Source organism: Lepisma saccharinum, chromosome 9, assembly GCF_977018435.1.
Source record: "Lepisma saccharinum chromosome 9, izLepSacc3.1, whole genome shotgun sequence".
NCBI lineage: Eukaryota > Metazoa > Arthropoda > Insecta > Zygentoma > Lepismatidae > Lepisma > Lepisma saccharinum.
In genome coordinates, this window is record NC_139237.1 from 51,674,985 (window position 1) to 51,689,005 (window position 14,021).

At 39.5% G+C, this 14,021-nt stretch overlaps 1 protein-coding gene across 1 annotated transcript in view; it reads right to left on the reverse strand.

Moving 5' to 3' along the window:
- Window positions 1–14,021, reverse strand: part of LOC145992425 (CUGBP Elav-like family member 6) — a 773,411-nt gene that overhangs the window by 232,080 nt on the left and 527,310 nt on the right. The gene's annotated exons all lie outside the window — the stretch shown is intronic.

Consider the following 14,021-nt stretch of genomic DNA (forward strand, 5'->3'; position numbering starts at 1 on the left):
TCATTGTTTTAGCTCATATTTGACCGTCATTACTCATTTTCTTTTTATGGTTGTTGTAGGATAAAGATGCCCCTCCACTTTTCCGTTTGCACCACAGCAGAACAGCGAGCAATCACAACATTGGAAGAGTGTGTTGGATTTGAACAGAAAAGTTCAAAATTGGTCTGATAAGTGTTAAGCACTAAGGATGAAGCTTCTGTGGGTTTCAGGCCCTGATATACCTTCAGACCATAAAACGGGTCACTGTTCACTGCCCGTCTTTGATACAAAGTGCGAATGACGCGACCATGTTTACCAAGCAACAAGAAAATTAGTGATGAAAGTCAAATATGGGCTAAAGCAACGACAAATTCATACTCTACTGGCATACGTTTGCAGAAAGCAGTAGGACAAACCTGAAGAAAATTACAGTAAATCGGATAATTACTGAATGACCCTCGCAATTATAATTATATAAACATAAAGTCCCATTACCAGTTCAATAATTATTTACGTTACAATCATACGAGATAGGGGACATTTTTGCAAAGTGTTCCGAAATTCTCAAAGTTTATATATATATATATATATATATATATATATATATATATATATATATATATAAACTTTGAGAACTTCCAGCCCTATATATATATATATATATATATATATATATATATATATATATATATATATATATATAGGGCTGGAAGTAGCTAACCAAATATCACTACAATACAGGAAAAGGCTCAAGTAGTTAGAGATATATTAAAATGTTAACAGGACTTTATGTACACCGTCTCAAGGAGATAACCATCACATAATAGGACCTGAAATACACCATTATTGCTTATAGCAAGCAAAAGTATATATCTGTTATGTTAGTATGCAATCCTTGCTAGATACTATTCATTGTAAGTATATTTTCATCTTATAAACCTCGTTCCCGTATAGCTATGTTGTTCGTCTTCGGGAGAACTAGTCTGATTGTAATTCGAATCTGGCAACTTTTAATTATAAACGCAGTGCACTAGGCAGTGTCGTAGCTAGCGCATCAGTTAACAATAGAAGAGGGTAATGAAGTTAGATTGTTACATGTTCACTTTATGCTCAAGCAGGCTAATAGAGAGTGGGCCTACAGCAGGCGCGGTTGGCCCTATAGCGCACAGGATCAGTGAACCCCCAGTTATATACGATAATCACCTCGAGAATGAACAATGAACAATGTCTTTAAATTTTCACATTATTTCGCTAAAAATTCTACACAATAAGTCATGTATTTGTGCCCGTAACACGGCGAACTCTCTTGCTGAGAAGAAGAAACCGCGAATCGGCCGCCCTGATACAGACCCTCAGTTGAACCCCCACAGGACAGCTCGTGCCATTGTGAAAGCTTCGTGCGGGAGCAGAAGCGCGAGGAGGGTATAGGACAAAATACATGGGAGATGAGATTCCAGAACCTATGTCTCTACCCAACGGTCATGCGCAGTTCGTTCTCTCGCAGAAGCCGCGGGACAAGGCTCCTTTCTCGCTGCTTCCTCCCTTCCAGTGTTGCTGTGTGCGGTTCAAGTTTGAAGCGCACACATTACATATTCAATCTTCTCTTGTATCATTTTTGCACCGAACTTCTTGGAATAAATGCAAGATTGTGTCAGAGATGGATGAGTGGAAACAAATAGAAGCTGGAATTAGATGCGATGAATTAAAATAAAGGAGATACATTACCAAAATACCTTGTGCACAGAGGTTTTTCCTTAAAGGTGGAAACACTTCGGGTTCGCGAAAGAGAAAGAATGGCGCGAAGACGTGACTCGCTGTCGCTCGGTGTCAAAGTCTCAAGTTTTTTAGTTTTTGAAGTGCTTGGATACTTGTTGGAAAGTATTAAGTGATGCTGCGAGTGAAACGAGGGATGGACTTTACCTAGGTTATGTCATTTGATGCAGTGTAGGCGTTGCTGTCCGCGCAGGTAAGAAATGACCGATAGAAATGCACATAATTAACGTAAACAAACTTCCTTGTCCACTGAAAAAAAGCGTGTGCTGGTCGACCAGCCCCAAATTTGAACAAACCTGTCGCGTATAAATGAAAGGGTCTCAGGTTCGATTTCTAGTATGCGCATGTCATTAGTTGCCATTTCCCTTTAACAAATGTAGGACCAGTTCTGATTAGTCAGCATGGACGTCCGGAAGGGGAAAAGGGGGCCGCCCCCCCCCCATGGAAATTGAATGTAAACCAAAAATTATATATTACACGCATATAATTTAATTTCAGTCACAGTAATTTTTGGTAATTATTATAAAAGCGTTGCAGTAACTTCAGACTGAAGGAGTGTGTTTTGCTCCTCGCGGGGAAAAAATATATTACTTGCCCCTACTTGAGGACGTCCATGATATTCCAACAAAACTCAACTTTTTTCATAAAGGCACAATTTATTGTAGTTTCAGCCCTAAATTTATTCGCACACCCCTACAACAAAACCTTATACTCCCAGATAAAAAGAATTCTTGACAAAGCTTTTAAACCCTCCCCTATCCTTTTGTTGGGCGAAGGAAGTATATTTTGCGGAAAGTGAATATATGTCACATCACTTCAGTGAACCCCCGGGTAAATAATGCACGAGCCGCGCCTGGCCTACAGTCTCAATTTGAGCCTAAATCACTGTGCAGAATTCCCCCACCGGATATAGAACCCGACATCCCATGCTTACAGGGCGATACAGTAGTCACGAAGCAATCAGGGAGGGTCGGAAAATATACTCTATCCTTGGAATCTCTGAAGCAAGGACACGCATAACGGAAGAGAAGGGGAGAAAGCGAGTGTGCGGAGCAAAGAAATACACGCTGCTACAAAGCTAGTAGCTGCAGTCTTTTTCCCCCTCAATGCAAACCACTTCCCTCGCACGTGTTAATTGGTCGCGCGCAAAGACTTTCGTTCGTTCGCTCCAGAGATTCCCGGGACAGCGTATAGCAATAGTTCACCTGAAAAGTAGACGAAATGTTCTCTAAAAATTTAATGTACATCCTACATGGCGATAAATGACACCGGATAACATGGGTTTAACTGAGTTAGCATTCCAATCATAAAAAGTATGAGTTTTTACTTTTTGTTTTAAGTTCACTTTTACAAACAGATATGCTAATTAGGACTGGACCTACAGTTTAAAGTGGAATCCGAACAACTATGTGCCTCCACCAGGTATCGAACCCGAGACCCCTTGATTACAAGGCGAAATAAAAAAGAAGTATGCAAGCACAAGGGGAAGAGAGACGCAGGAAGTGTGAAAGAAAGTATAGCAACTGCAATTTGTAAATACGACTTGAATATTCAAGTAGAGTATACTGAAGTGCTCTCTACGAATATGATGCTTACCAAAGAAACAACATTCACCCTATCTTCTCGAAAGGAATTATCTGGCGACATCACCGATCAGTTCAGTGTTAAAATCTTAAATGATCTGTCACTGCATCCAAGAGATAAAAATTAGATGAGGACACCAAGCATAAGAATATCATTGAAATGTTATATCCACATGCGTGGCCTTTGTAAATCTGTCTATATATAAAAATGGATGTATGTTTGTTTGTTCCGGCATAACTCTCGAACGCCTGGAGAAATTTCAACCAAACCTGGTACAAGTATCACTTGCAATCTGGAAATAATATTTTGGCGGGTAAGACACCCCTAGGGGTGGGGTGGAAAGGGGTGACGTAAAAATAATCCAAAACGACCGATATTAAATTCCACACAAACAGACATCCGTGACTCTATGCAATCCCGCACAACGATAGTGTTTCTCGGGTTGTCTAACATTCAGGCTGATATGACTTTGTGTTGTGAAAATAACCGATATTGGTGTAGAATCTATAGCTTACGTGGTCGCTAAGATGAATAGTGACACTCCCAATGCCGTTCAACTCCAATACACCTCTGGCACCCCTAGCGGAGGGGTGGGAAGGGGGTGACATGTAAAACGACCGATATTAGTGTGGAATCCATAGTTTACGTGGTCGCTAAGATGAATAGTGACACTCCGAATGCCGTTCAACTCCAAGTTCATTTTGCACTATAGTTAGAATTCATTATTTTCCTGTCTAATAGAAGATTAGGATAAAAAAAAATACCCTGGCAAAGCTGGGTTATCACCTAGTAGTGTATAATTATTGGTAGCTTCCTTAGCGTACGCACTAATACTTTAAGATAACTAATGAATATTAACAAGGAAGCAAGCAAAGACTTCTCTTTGACATTTCAGAACGCGCTTCAAAATTCCACAACTTGCGAACAAAAATGTAGAGAAGGGAGGGGAAACGCTGCCTTAGTCCCCCCCTCTTCAATTTGAACAATGCTGGACACAACTTCGTGTCAAAGCATCCGCAGAAAACCAGTAACCGAATACATTGTTTATTCTACGTCCTTTTCGTGTCCGAGTTTCCATTTCAGGTCTTAGTGAATCCCGTTATGTAAATTTCGACGCTGAACCGAGAGGCGAGTACAAAATTCATGCCTGTTTACTGGCGAACTAGCCTAGCGAGGAGCTGTTTGTTCAGACATCCAACATGTTCGTTTTAGAGAACATGGAGGATAATATTTAAAAGGCCTAAGATACACAGACGAGAATACTACCAAAATATATTACTAAGGGTTGGCACACAACATTCTGGAACTGAAATCGCAAGCCTTAATTTTGAATTCCAGTTCAAATCATCATATTCGTTGTCTTACAACAAGCTTCCAATATTGTATATTTCTTGTTCTAAAACATACTGCATCAGAATCAAGAAGACTTACATGGGCAGGCCATGTGGCACGAATGGGAGAGGAGAGAAGAATTTGCAGGAGTCTTGTTGGGAAACCTGATGGTAAGAGACCTGTAAGAAGGGCAAGACGAAGATGGGGGGATAGCGTTGAGATGGACCTAAAGGAAATCGGCAGGGATGGAAAAGATTGGATTGATCTTTCGAAGGATAGGGACAGATGAAAGGCTTGTGTTGCTGCAGCCATAAACATTCGATTCTAAGAAGGCTAGAGAGTTAGTGAGTGTGAGTAAAAGTTAAATTTAACAAGCCTCTCTTTGGAAGTACTAGGTATGTTAGTAATAATAAAAATATAATGAAAAAGACGTAAATATCAGTGGCGTATACTGAATCTAAGGTGTGGGCTATCTATGTCACGTGGTCCTAGGCTATGAATAGAAATAAGTTTACCAACTCCTAAGAAATCAGGTTGCCAACTCATAAGAAATAAAGTTACCAACTCATAAGATATCAGGTTGCCAACTCATAAGAAATCAGGTTGCCAACTCATAGGAAATCAGGTTGCCAACTCATAAGAAATCAGGTTGCCAACTCACAAGAAATCAGGTTGCCAACTCCAGAACCACCATCATCATGATATGAATAATTTTATATACAATTTCTGATGGATTTTTCTCTTGTATTTTATTCTCTAGAATATACGCTCCTGGTAAATATCATCTTGCCCTAACGGGGTGCAGAACCTGTATGTGAGATAGGATTGGAGCGTTGGTCCGCGTTGTGCGTGTGTTTTGTAAATGAGAATAAAACCCAACGAGCAAGAGAGAGAGAGAAGAGGGATAATAAAGAGAGGATGGGCGATAACTAAAAGGGGTAGCTATATCTTCCCTGGCGGTTTCCTTTATTTGGGTCTCTTTTGATTTATGGAAGCGGGGGATTTTCCCGGCTTTTCTCCATTCATTTCCTGTTTTGCCAGATTATTGTTGCGTGAGAGAGGCTTGAAACTTCCGCTGCTGGAAATCGCAATAGATATGCAGCCGAAACAGGTGAGGGAGGCACGCAGGATGCTAAGGGGTGGGGACGTGGCAAGTTGAGTGGAGGAGCCTAAGGGTTTATGGCTAAGATCGTAACTAGATTACATTATTGTTCAGGAGGAGACAACTAATGCCTAAATGCGTTCTAAGTATGGAACGGGTTAAACCATTTAGATCTAAATCGTATCTCTCACGAGAATCTAAAATATGGCCTGGTTCTGAAGCCCGGACTCAAGGGTGCCGCCAGGGAGGTGCGAAGGGATGCTTGCAACAAGGTTCTTAAAGATCCCGGAACCTATACATTGTAATGGGTTCTATCAGGTTCCGCAACAGGACCGAAACTTTTTTCTCTCGCACAATTTAAATTCGGTCCAAGTTGCGTTTTGTTTCATTGAAAAAAAGGTTAAAGGACCGTTTATAAATTGATACGGAAAAAAGGTTCCAGGACCGTTTATAAATTTATACGGAAAAAGTTCCAGGACCGTTTATAAATTGATACGGAAAAAAGGTTCCAGGACCGTTTATAAATTGATACGGAAAAAAGTTCCAGGACCGTTTATAAATTGATACGGAAAAAGGTTCCAGGACCGTTTATAAATTGATACGGAAAAAATGTTCCAGGACCGTTTATAAATTGATGCGAAAAAAAGGTTCCAGGATCGTAGTTAAATTGATCCGGAATAAAGGTTCACGGACAATATAAAAATTGATCCGGAAAAAAAATGTTCCTGGGCTGAATTGAAATACCTTACAGATACCTTACTGAACCGGAATTGAATTGATTTAAAATTCCCGGACCTTTAACAACTCTGGCTTACACCTCTTATCAAAATTTATTATTGTAAGCACGACAAGTTATTGTGTCTAATCTTTACCTTCAGGGGTATATTCAGAATTTTCTATCCTGGAGGTGTAAGTTACTATTAATGGGGATGTAACGGCAATTAGAGCCTAAATGACCATAAATTGTACGTTACTGAAAAAATAAGGGTGTTGAAATTTGGAATGAATGTTCAGGAGTGTTGGGTGTGTGGATAAATTACCTGTATTACAAATTTAACATTTGAATTCATTGTAGTTCATCAAGGTTGTATTGCAACCATTGTGATTCTTAAAGGCATTTTCATGATTTTCTTTACATCGCACTATATAGTTCAATACAATTGCATTTTGTGTTGACAAGTGTGACCACGTGTACGGCACAATTATGTTATTTTCCGGTCTCGAACAAGCATTGTTAGTTTTAAATAACAAAACAAGTGTTTGCTGTGGTCATGGCAAGCAAAAATGAAGCAAGAGTATAGTCTTCAGTCTCATTGGTATATTTTCATACAAGCTTACTAAACGTTGATTGGTTTCTTATGTAGTGGTTAAAGTTTGTGCATGTTTTCTTTATTTTCAATATCAAACCCCCTCATTCCTACTTGGCGGAATGGTCGGCGTAACGTTCCTCAAAGCAAGAGGTTGGAAGTTTGAACCCTGGGTAAGGAGCGACTGCGTTTGTATTTCTTTACGTCGCTTTTCTGCCACCTTTAGTTAATCGGTAAGTCATGATTAAATGAAGCAGATGTATTGACCATAACAAAGAACAGACATGACTAGAGCGGGACTCGAACTCAGGAACTTTAAAAGATGACCATTAACTCATCATCCAATCCATCAATCACCTCATCGTCACAATTGAATCAAGACGAAGAAATAACCAAATTGAGGAGAAGTATCATGATGAGAGAAATGCTAAACTCGCGCACCAGCCTTTGAACCTCAGCAAATAACTCTCTGGCATTCCTAGACCCGAAACTTTATTTGCCGTAACAACATAATTCTTCCAATTGTTCCTGTCCTGTCTTAATGGGATGAAATGAGCACAAGTGCCCTTGCTAATATTACACCACGTTTTCGTGTTTCGGCAGTATTTGTTCTACAGTCAAAGATAAGGGTTAACATCAGCCCCCCTTCGGGGACGCCAATTTCAGAATTAGTGATAGTGGTAGCAACAGTAATAATATAACAACACATATCCGAGCTCTGTTAATATAGATGTATACTCTATCCCGGTAATCTCAGGAGTAAGGCCACGCATAAGGGCAGAAGAGAGAAACCGAACGGGAGGAGCAACCAAGTGTGCGGAACTGCCATAGGGTGGGGGAGATACTGGGCGGAAGTGTGTTATACCCGAATACGGATACATTTTGGGCATAATTTAGTGGTTTTTACAGCAGAAGCGATGAATAAGATGAACAGTTTGTGAATGAAACGACCTAGTGATTATCTCAAGTGAACATGTGTTACGATTTTCACAATTCTTAGGATTGTACGTGACTTTTGAATCAGCCTGTAGTTGGGATTTGAACTGTGGACTTTTACACGCGAAACATTCCTTAATCCATTCGTTTCCTTGTAGACGAACACACGCGAAAATAGCAACCCTGAGAGAATTTATACAAGGGCATGCGTCTCGTGTGTGTGTACGAATTTAGGGAGTGGTCAAAGGCAGGCGAATATGTCACGTGATCCGTGACGTAAATCGGGCGGATCATTACCGTTGATTGCCTGCGCTGTGGCTGATGGCTGTAAGTTCAGAATATATGTGTGTGTATGATATATTAATACACGTGTGAACGGGCATACGCGGGCGTGGTACCTTCATGCACCACTGCAGGTATTAAGAGAGGGTGGGGCGGTCGCCGTGTGGATGTGAGTGTGTGTGTGTGTGTGTGTGTGTGTGTGTGTTATTAGTCAATACTCTCCCACCTATTTTTTTTTTTTTTCGCTTAATGCGAGTCTATCTCCCTCTGACCGGCCTGCACTATCATGATTACGGAAGGTCTTGTCCGCTTGCCAGATGTTGATTGCGGATTTTCCTTGTTTAATCCCGATGTGTGTGCGTGCACGTGTTCCATTCTCTTTGTCGTGGTGCGCACGGGGGGGGGGGAAGGGGGTTACGTCCCCCATCTCAGTAATTTGGAATCGTGTTTTTGTGGAGGACAGAGGGGGTGCATGTACTGAAGATGCATTTGTTTTGACTGTAATAGTACTGTCATTACGTCATGGAGTGTTAATGTATACGTGAGGCCAGTGGCGTATCCAGGAAGGGGTCGTAGGGAGTTAAAGCCGCAGTTTGGTACAGACCCCCAAAAATTCACATAGTATGTGACAATAATGCTATAACACTGACTCCCCTTCCTCCTGATTATAGACACACAGGCGGTTCCAGGGGTGAAGGGGGGATGCTTGCTCACACCTTATTATATATTCCGCACTCCCAATTATCATATCGATAATAATAATAACAATAATTTATCTCGTATATATATATATATGTATGTATGTATGTACTGTATGTATATGTATAGGCTATATTAAGAGGAAGTTGATTTTAGTGCACAAAGCGATTTGCTAATTCATTTTAGGTGCTATCGGCATACCTAAAGTGTTAGACCAATCCCTAGCAGTCTCTCTAGTATAACTATTGATTATTAACTACCATTTAAAACAATCAATTTTAAAGCAGTCACGAGTAATTTTCTATTTTTCTGTTAGTCACTTATGTAAATTAGTTTCAAGATGCTTTATTTTTTCCTCATCCCATTATTGTGCTTTTCGTTCCCCGTATTTTGTTTACTTAGTATTTAATGCAATGCATTTATTACATAAATATTAACTTTATACTTTTAATATGCTTAGAACTACAAGCTACTTCGTATAGAAAGTTAAGGATTTAGTTACCTACGGAGTATCTTAAGAGATGCTAGGTGGATTGACGGAGTTGTTTTGTTTTTTTAAGTTACTTTTGACTAATTACAACGGTTAGGCTGAATGGTAATAAGGTGAGATAGATGAAGGGACAGTCACAAACACAAATGGATAAAACGGCATGAGCCTCACAGTGTGATTATTATACTGCTTGTGAATCCAGATGGTAGAGCGTAGTTAGCAAAATGTATCCAAAATGATTCATAACTCCGGAGAGGTATCTTTGTCTTTTCAGAAAGACCCATCGTTTAAATATCTTAAAAGACGCAAAAACAATAACGTAAGCGTATGCATTACTCTCCTGCAACGAATAAAAGTAAATATTATTATTATTATTATCAGTTACTATACAGAAGGCAAGATAAACTTATAAATGTGTTGCTTTTTGGTAAAATACGCTTCGCATTTCTGATAATAAGCTGCGCAATTGATATGTACATCCTGGCGCCATCTATGTGCGATAAGATCCTCCTTTTAAGACATTCCTTGCCAAACAACCGTTGTTTAAACCAGCGGTTCTGAAACTTATCAAAAACTTCTTATCAAAAAATTAAAGAAATGGGATAACTAAAATCTCTAGGCGTAAGAACATACACCAGGAGCCAGAGCCGCAAAAGCCTTCAAGAATACAATTTCCAAGGTGTGCTACGTGAAGGAAATGTTGTATTTTTAGCGCCTTTGCAGAAGGTCACCCATTACACCACTGCGTTCACCAAATATTAACCTACACTTTCTTCGCGCATCAACTATATACCGCATATATTTCAAATATTGGTTGTGGAATGTTTGGAGCATGCTACTAAACACATCACCTCCACAAATGCCCGATACTGTGAGTGAATGACGCCAAACCTGCACATAGTATATGCCTTCCCATCTTGCAACGTGCGCATATTGTTACTGTCTGGCTGCCTTAGCAGAGACCGTGGACGGAAGTGCGCATGCGCCAACCGGACGCGTTCAATGGCTAAATAGGTTTGACGGAGCTTTCAACAGGAAGCGGGTTCCTTGAAAATCGTCTGCTATAAAACAGCAATGAAGTTTCAAGGTAGTAACATTGCCACCAAAATACATACAGAGATGTTTACGAATTATGTAAGAGTTATGGAAGCCAGTTATATACTAAATCAGCAAACATATCAGGAAAGTATTCATATCGTCACATTAGTAGATAAACTTGTTTGTAAAGCAGTAGCTTTATTTTAGATCATTCAATTAAATTGATCTTCTTAGTAAATATTAAAATTAGCACAAATGTACACAACATTAATCAGGATAGTATTTAATAATAATAATAATAATAATAATAATAATAATAATAATATTGTTGCATATAGTATTATAAGTATAAATGTAGTAACTGAATGGCTTGTGACATTTTCTAGCAAAACGAGGGTGTTTTGTAGAATGTGCAACAGGGGCCAAAACGTCCCAATTTTCCTCATTCCACTTCGAAACGGTTTGTTGCAAATCACAAACACAACACAGAAAGCGGTAATAAACACAACAAGCAACCCCACCACAAGCGAAATACCACAGAGTAGTTCGGCGAGTGCTTCTTCCTGCTTCCCCTCTCGCGTTTGGAATCGTCCTTTCCAGGTAGTTTCGTCTTCCTTGGCCGGACTTGTATATATTCAGTTTTTCAAATAGTAACTTCTAATTACATAATTCCTTTAGTAATTTACTAAAAGATTCTTGTCCTGGCTCCATATCCTGATTAAGATATCTACATTCATTACTGCGATTATACGAGAAACGAAGAACACAGTAAGGTGTCATTAAAAAGCTAGGAACACATAGTGTAACAGTAATACTCTAACATCAATAAGTAACACTACTGGAAAGCCGATGGTAACATGTTATCAAGTCACCCTTTCACTTTCGTTAGATTATAGCACCGTACCGACCCTGCACTTTGCACAAATGCATTCTATTATTGCATTTTACATGACCGGATGCAAGGACCTATGGTCTCAAAGTGCATAATTCTGCATCAAAGATTTCCAAGGCACAGACTCCCTCCGTAGCCCCTCTGTGAACTTTGAACAAGTCGAATAATAATAACAGTGCAGGTCTCTAAGTAATGGCACACGGAAAAACGAGTTGGAGCTGTGTTTACTGCGTAATCGCAATATGGGAACTAACCATAACTTGTCATAATCATAACGCAGAGCGTGATGCTGACCGTATCACCTCCGGGATCGAGGAGCTCTTCCATTGTATGCTGCTTCAGGACACGGTGCGATGCACAGGGGAGCACTTTACCTTTACATTTTACCTTGTCCCTCTCACTCGCTGTCAGATGGTGCATATTTCTCACTAATCGATGGCAAGTCAGCTCGAGTAATGGTGGGCAAATAATGTTCAACCCTTTTTATAAAACATTTTCTCTAGCAGGTCTCATCTTGTGACTGTCCAATATTGACAAGATGCTTGCAACACTGATACATATTTCATGTTTGAAAAGTTGTTGATAAAAATTGAATATCTAAGAATGGCTGTGAACGCTGTGATTGTGATTGTACAAATGTGATAATATAGATATATATTCGAGGTTATGATGTGTCTACATTTTTACTTGTGCAATTTGTGCACTTAACTAAAAGGTAATTTGGGATTAGGTAAAGGTCGGGTCTCACCTCCAGGAAAATATCAACTCGGAGCAAACCCCGACATCTATTGACCTGTTGGGTGAGATGAGTCGAGGCAAGGGCTTATAAAACCTTTTCCTGCTCCCCAAAAATAGGTAATAGGTAGGCTGGAGAGTTCGATGAACTAACCGATCTCTAACTACGCACTGATAAAGTTTTATCTCTCTGAGTGAATGTTGAACCCTTTTGTTTCACCCTTACCGTTATTGTGTCGGGTGCGAGCTTAGGAATTTGCAACGTTGCCATATTTCTCAATACTTATGTACCACATGAACGGTCAGTAAAACTATAGACAAGCTGAGGTGAGAATTAACGAAGCTCACAAGCCACATGCTTTTGTGTACACTGACTTCAATCTTGCTCTGGACGAAGATTAGAAATATTGTATAGCACCTAATGGGACTTGTAAAGGAACTGACAAAATGTCCCGCTTGAAAATCGAGCGAACGCGTGCAATGAAAAGCAGAAACGGGGGGGCTTTATTCGTCAGTCATGTGTGAAAGACATATCCGAGTCAACCAGTTTGCATAGTCATCTGTAATTGTCACGGCCGAAGCACACGCAAGCCAGACAACGAGGGAGACAATAAATAGTCGCGTCGGGAGGGCAGGTGTTTGGCGCGACCGGGCACGTGTCAAGCCGATCTGCAACCAGGAGCAAAAGTCCTTGCAGGAGAATCTTGGTGGGAACGAAACTGCGCATGCGCGAAGCTGTCGAGTAAAATGTTACAAATTTCTCCTCTCGAGACGCCACTAACATTGCTCTACATCGTTGTAAATAATATTCAGGTTTTCAAAAGTACAGTACATCTTAAAAAGTAACTCAGACAGTTACTTCCCTTAAAAGGTAACTCAGTTACAGTTACTTAGCGTCGTCGCCTTGTAATCAAGGTGTCCCGGGTTCGATACTCGGTGGAGGCATCGGATCCCACTTTAAACAGTAGATCCAGTCCCGATTAGCCTTACTGTGCATAAAGTAGACTTAAAACAACAAATCAATCAATCAATCAAAGTTACCGTTACTAATTTAAGGAAGTAACTCACTTATCGTTATTAATTTAAGAAAGTAACACAGTTACCGTTACTAATTTAAGAAAGTAACTCAGTTATCGTTACTAATTTAAGAAAGTAACTGAGTTATCGTTACTAATTTAAGAAAGTAACTCAGTTACCGTTACTAATTTAAGAAAGTAACTCAGTTACAATTACTGTTACTTTAACAGTTATTTTTAAACATCTCAAGGCCTTTGTATAGAAATTGACAAAATATACTCCCCTCTCTCTTTGTGATACAACTCGTATAACATGTTTCATGCATGAATGCAAGCACGTTGATCTTTCTTCACTAATGAGTACAAGATTTTATATTAGACATTAAACTATAATTGACATAATATATTTTAAATATAGAGATATTGAGGTATTAAAATTCAAAGTAAACCCATATAGCTTATATATACAATAAAGGTATACTAGCTATTTGGATCACAATTTTAATAAGCAATTGAAAAAATTTGGTTCAAGAAACTTTCCTTCCATGGGAAATGAAATGTATGGACAAGTTACTGGGAAAGTATCTCAAGTAAAAGGTAACAGAAAAAAGTAAGCAAGTGGCTCACTGAAGAATACAAAATCTGGAATGCACTCTCGAAACGAACAAAACAACCACAAGATTTGACGACATTGTCCGTGAATCAATGAACAGAAGCGGATATCTTCTCAGTGATATCTGTGAATTTTCTACAAAGAAAAGGAGGGATATAATGAAATGAGAGGAAAAGAAAGGAAGGGAAATACTGAAGAGAGACACAGAGAAAAAGTAAAAAAAGGAGGAAAAGAAACTAAGGA